The sequence below is a fragment of the Amphimedon queenslandica genome, unplaced genomic scaffold, assembly GCF_000090795.2.
Source record: "Amphimedon queenslandica unplaced genomic scaffold, v1.1 AMPQUscaffold_12954, whole genome shotgun sequence".
Classification (NCBI taxonomy): Eukaryota; Metazoa; Porifera; class Demospongiae; order Haplosclerida; family Niphatidae; genus Amphimedon; species Amphimedon queenslandica.
The window spans coordinates 1-6,706 of NW_003546810.1; positions in this window are offsets into that span (position 1 = coordinate 1).

Below are 6,706 nucleotides of genomic sequence, written 5' to 3' on the forward strand. Positions count from 1 at the left end.
ATTAAAAACATTTGATTATAATGATGAATTTAGTTACACAAATGTAACTTACAAGGCCAATGTGAATTATAATATTTAACCTGAGAATTGAAAACGAGCTTAACGAGGTGGAAAATGGCCAAAAAATGACAAGAAGACAGCCAATACCGGTCAAGACACACGTGCAATTGCTTGATGACGTCATTAAATGGCGGTGCACGTCCGTGGACGTACTAAACTAGGTATTTATCAAAAGTTACTTGACTTTTTGCAAATCAAACATCATAAAACAAAAGATCTAAGGTAATATAGTTTGTGTAATTATTTAAACTTTAAAAATATAACAGTGTCTCATAATTGGAGCTGTCTCGTATTACCTGCATATACTCTATACTTCCGCATACAAGTGTTGACTCCTGACTTCCTTAGTGACTTCCAGCCTCACTTCATGACTTCAGCCTGTACTTCTTAACTTCAGCCTGTACTTCTTGACTTCCACCAGTCCTCTTCTGACTTTTTCAGAGTTCAAAGGGTTCATAGTTTATATTGGAATTATTGGACTTTTTTACTGAGTAAGGCACCAGGCTCAGTATGTGTTGTCAAACTCTACTAATAATAATTATTAATATCCATCATTGACTTATACTAAAAAATAATTAATTATACTATCAATAATAATAATTTTATTATCATGCATAATCTAATTCAGTGTACTGCAACTGTCACAAAACCACTGCTCTCGTAAGTCATGACTTTCACTGATATCGACGCATTGAAAGTGGAACCACTCCTGACACCTGTCGCAACAAATCATACTTGTTCTATTATCAGGTAAGCGACATATACAATATATGTCTATTTCTTCCTCTTTTATGATACTTGCTACATTCCTTCTCTTTTTCAATACTGGAAACTTTTCCATTTTTTTTCTTTCTAAACAGTTGATCAGATGTGGTCTCATTTCCTCTTGGTCATAAACTTCTGTAGTTGGGTCTTCTCCATTACATATTGTGGTAAGAAAGGCCAATGCAAACAAGCCGCAATCCTGTGCCCCTATTTGTCTCCTTACATTCATTACTTTTACTTTAATTGCCTTTCCTTGATAATGTAACAAATACGCTATTGCTTTAGCTGTATTTTCTGAGACTGATGAGTATATAGAATCATATAATTTGACCTCTTCTTCATTGCAGTCCAAAGTAGATATGAGAGACCAATGATTGCCACCAGTATGTATGATTTGTAGTGCATTTTCATGACCTATATGATATTTCTCTTGGTACGATGTGCTTTGCAAACCATTTGTAATATTAGGAAACTGGTCTTTGACTATATACTGAGCCATGGTGATATGAACATCTTCTAAATATTTCCCTGTCTCTATTGTTTCTTTGTCCTTCTTTCCCAAAGCCATTTTGCCATATGTTACCCATATATTGCTTTTTATTACAGGTTTAACTTGAGAAGATTTCATTTGCTGTCTTAACTCACAAATTTGACAGACTGAGCTGAATGATGTTTCAGTTAGAGATATCACTTTTGCCGAAAGAAGACTGACATTTTCTTTAAGAGTTAGTGCGTATGAACTATCTGTACTTTGTGTTACATCGTCTGTTACTATTAATGATGATTTTCCAAGAGTACACACGTATGTTTGTAATGGGACATAGAAGTGTGCTTCACTACTTGAATTTGATTGCACTACAAATGTACTCTCCCTGTGTGGTGCTTTATCAAACCATGTGCATAATACACCAATTTCATTTTTGTACCTTGTAGCTACAGTCTTTTCTTTACACTCTCGTACCTTCTTCTGTTTTTCTGTGACATATGCAAACTGCAAAACTCTTCCTATTTTGATATTTTCATCTATGAGAAAGACACACATATCTCCTGTTGTTATTGCTTCTGCTACATGTACATGTTTGTCATCTTCTTGTGCTGGTTCCATAGTTGTATGAAATGGCTGTGAATCTCTCACTCTAATTAATCTGTCTGATGAGAGCCTTTCCCCCTCATTAAACAGCCACACCGCAGTACTTTTTCTAATGTACATAGTTTGCCCATTATAATCTATGGGTAAAAAATGGTTTTTCTCCTTACTTGCTGTATTCATAATAGTAGATTTATATAGTGGGAGAGGTGTTACATTTTGTATTTTCTTAAATGCAAGATTTGGTGAGACTAAGATTGCATCTGTAGCGTTTTCTGTGCTTAGAACATCATCATTTACCTCATTTTGAAGAGTTTGATGAAAGAGCTCCTCTTCTTTAACAGGCTCTTCAAAATATTCATCACCATCATTTTCAACTATTTCTTCTTCCTTTTTTTCAATTACTGGCATTGGAGGATATTCCCAGGATTCATTTTTCATTTCACTTTTTATCCCAAGGTCCTCCATGGCTTCTTGTGCCCTTCTTTTTCCTTGTAGGACACTATTTTCGATGTCTTCAAATGTTATTTTTGACAAGTCATGCTCTGTTATACTTCCCTGTTTGTCATTTACTGGATATTTAATGCCATTATTTTGTGCTTCTAATGTCATTTGAATCTGCATGCGATGAAGTCTTCTTAGCAAACCTAGCATTCCAAAATTAATAATGGTAGAAAATGTGCTACTCATACTGCGACATGCCCTGAAAGCTTTTTCACATGACTGTGATCCTAAAAGCCATGGCAGAAAGAGGGAACTGTCATGCTTTTCTATTGCTAAGAGAAGAAAAGTGATCAATGAATGAGCATTTATTTCAATGCAAAGATATGCATTGAGAGTTATGAAATTATTTTTTAAAGTGTAAGCTTGATGAGAGAGTATATATTGTCGCCAGTATCGGCAAAAAAAGGTAGCATACCAGATACTTTGCACTCTCTGAAGTGGGAGCATCTCCTTTTCTAAGTAACTATTGGTTACACATTTTATAATTTCCAGGTAGTATATAGTTCCTTTTGCATCTGGTATCTGCTTCAGTAGATTGACTGTACTTTGGGATGTTATTCGTCGCACTGCTTCAAAGTTTTGCTTGTCGTTATGGTTGAGATCCTTTTCTCTCATTGAATGATCTCCCTTTTTAAAGGTTGACTTTACAAGTTTTAGATGATGTACTCCAGCAATGTATTTTCCCATGGGAAGTATTATTGATGGTTTCAATAATCTTGATTTTAGTTTGACTGCAATATGAACTGTGTCTTGAGAACAATTGATATATGTGGGGTGCTTAACAGCAAACCAGTTTGACCAAGATTTTGGTATGCCTATTCTTGCAAGTGTAGCACTTGGTGATAATGTAAACTGAGATTGTGACTCTTTCTGAAGTAACTGACATGAAATTCTCATACTCTTTAGCTCTCTGCTGTCTCCGTCAGCTCCAAAACTTACTACTGTGATCCCCCTTTTAGCACATTCTGTATGAATATGTGACCAACGCTTCAAAACATGGTCTGCAGTAAATTTATTGTCAGTAGTCATACATCCCAATATAAATGCTGGAGCTGATGATTTTAGTGGTTGGGCCATGTATAAAAAGGCATGTTTTGCAATTGTGGAAGTTTTGAAATAATTTTCAATAGCTGCGAATGAGAAAGCCAAAAAGATGTTGTTTTGTGGCAAACCTTTGTCATCTATAGGCAAAACAAACCCAACTAATCTGTCAGTGAGTTTATCATAGTCAACTCGTGCTATTAGGCGTGTAGCATCCTCTCCAATGGCCACAAATGGAGGACTATCATGGACTTTTAAATGCTCATCAAGTTCATCAAATCGCAATGTTCCTTCATCAATAACTTTGTATTCTGAATTAACTTTCCTTTGAACAGTTCGAAGGCTTGGAAGAGCATTAGGCAAATTTTTATGAAGAAAATTATAGGCCATTGGGCCAGAATAAATGAATAGTGATGTTGCAAATTTTATTAGCATTTCTTCATGTTGGCGCTTGTGAGGTGTCTTGTGTACATTTTTTTGTGCTGTTAGTAGCATGTTGTGTAAAATTGGTTCTACTGAGAGTTCTGTATAAAAATCTGGTGTGTTGTCTTGTGCTGCTTGAATCAATGCCTTAGATAGTTCATTATTTTCTTTAAGTAATAGCGATAATTTATTGAGAACTACAAAATAATTAGTTATTCGTGGTTGACTATTATCTGACCCTGCCTCTTCTAGTTTTCTCAATGAGCGGGCCTGACGTGACCAGTCAGTGAGGTTGTACTTTTTTGCCCCTCCTTCATTTGTGAAGGAGGGGCTTAGTGAAAATGCAAATTTGTGTCGTTCAATTGAATATTTGAATGAGATTGCAGTGGGAGTGTTAGTGGTGTGAGTGGAGTATCGGCTGTGAGCGGTGGTGAGAGTGGTGTATTTTTTTGTGGGAATGGTGGTGTGAGCGGAGTATTAGCTGTGAGCGAAGTATTGGTTGTGAACGATGGTGAGAGTGGTGTGTTTTTTTTTGGGATTGGTGGTGTGAGCGGAGTATTAGCTGTGAGTAATGGGGGGAGTGGTGTGTTTTTATCTGGGAATGGTGGTGTGAGTGGAGTATTGGTTGTGAGGGATAGTGGGAGTGGTGGTGTGTCTTCTATTAGTGATGATGAAAATGGGGTAATTTCTTGAAGTGATGATGGGAATGAGAAGGCAGGTTTATTATGTATTGAGTAATTTGGGAGTGGCAAGGCTTGCGAAGGATATGGAAGTGTTTTTTGTAGTGAAGGATCTGAGAGTGACGGTGATGGAAGTGGAGTATTTTGGTAGCTATTTGATAAAGATGATAATGGCGAGCTTGATAATTGTGAATTGTCAAAGGGCATATATGTATCATGAGCATGTGCATGTACTGGTGAATTGGCAGAGATTTGATAAGATACTGGTATGCGGGATTGTGTCACTTGATTATTGTTTGTAGAGTTTGTAAAGAAGGTATGAAGTGATTGTTCTGGTTTATCTTTCTTAGTACGACATTGTATGCAGTGCCTTGACCAATTATTTATCTGCCATTGCTTGGTTCCTGTAGTTTTTCTAGACAATACATATGCTTTATTGCATCCGCAACGTATTGACACCGAATAGCAAGCTGGATCAGAAGGACTGATAGTCACAATGATGGTATAATCAATGTTTTCCTTGAGTGAACACAATTGTCCATTGTTATAGCCTTTTATCCATTTGTGCACTTTCTTTCTGATGTCAGATTTTACTGCAGGTATGTCATTTTCAGTGATATCAGTACTTTCATCTGTGGCTACATCAGTGCTACTTGACGATGTGTTATCAGGTTCAATTTTCCTCCTCTTGCATGGCTTTGTCGTAAATTCTAACTTACGACCGTACTTCCTTTTAAGGTCATGTACTGTACTAATGATTGTTAGTTAATACATGACCTGGAGGGAATTCGAATGGTAAATCAGGATCATACATCTCTGGCCCCATACATCGTTGTAAGAACTTCTTTCTTTTATCAATGTATTTTTCAATTACATTGATTGAATTGTTTTCTCCTTCCAGTTTCATTTGTGTGATAGCTGTAATGTTGTCAAAACCAGTAACCTTGAAGCATTCCACTATATAATCTGGTAAAGTCTCCTTCAATTCCTCTAGCAATTCAATTCTGTATGATAGAAATAATTACTAGTTTTTTATTATTGTATTTACTTGCCTGCTGATCTTGCTAAGGTCACTTTTGGCTGTGGCTTCATTCATATGGCTCCCCAGGTGCTGACAAAGATCTATGTTTAAATTAAACTGTGATAGTTTTGATAAAGGTGCTATATAAAGGTGTTAATGTTGCCAAGTCAGGTGGTACATGTACATATGAATACTGAAGATAACTGAGGGCATGGATGAGATTATGAGAACTGCCCTTATACAGCAAGTTAGTAGTTTAAGTAAAAGACCTATATTGGTTAGGACCATTAGATCATGAAATTGCATCTACTTTTTGCATGCAATAAATATAACTTTGTCTTCCAAGCCATACCATGCATTCAATTCTCCCAACCTAACTATAGATTACGAAAGAACTTACAATGAATCTAATAGACCCTGGATACAGGAGCAAGGTATACTATGCTCAAATAGTGGGACTTGCCAGTCTCTGAATCCTAGTATCTAGATCTAATAGAAATATTTCATTAAATTCCTACTAATTCATTGCAATATGTAAATTCTACAACTATACTACAGGTATTATGGAACTTACATGTATTGTATATTGCAACCAATAGACTTCGTTTAAAGGTAGATTTGTACTCGAAACTTTACAGGAACAAAATACTGAATAGTGAATACCACAAGAGTTGCTCAGAAGAAGACACCAAATGTAGCTGAAGTTTTTGAACTATGTGCTCTGCTTTAGCCTGCTTATTAATAATAGTTTAATAATTATTATGGTTAATTAAACATTATTATGGTTAACTAATTAAATATTTATTCAGAAAGGTGTGTCTTCTTGACTTCTTGCTTGACTTCTTAAAAAATCACTTGACTTCCTTGAACTTCCAAAGATTTTTTGGACTTCAGACTTTTTCAGTTGACTTCCAGTTTACTTCTCTTTCCCACTTGACTTCTGTGTGACTTCTACTATCTTGTACGAGACTTCCCAGTGTGTCGGACCCCTCGATTGTGTGTAACTATGAAGTAGGTGGTGCTTAACTTGAGCCACACCTTCAATTGCTGCAGCAATGCAAGGCTGAGCAAGCTAACATGTACAGTAACAGTAAGTCAGCAGCATAATTTTGAAGAACAAATTAA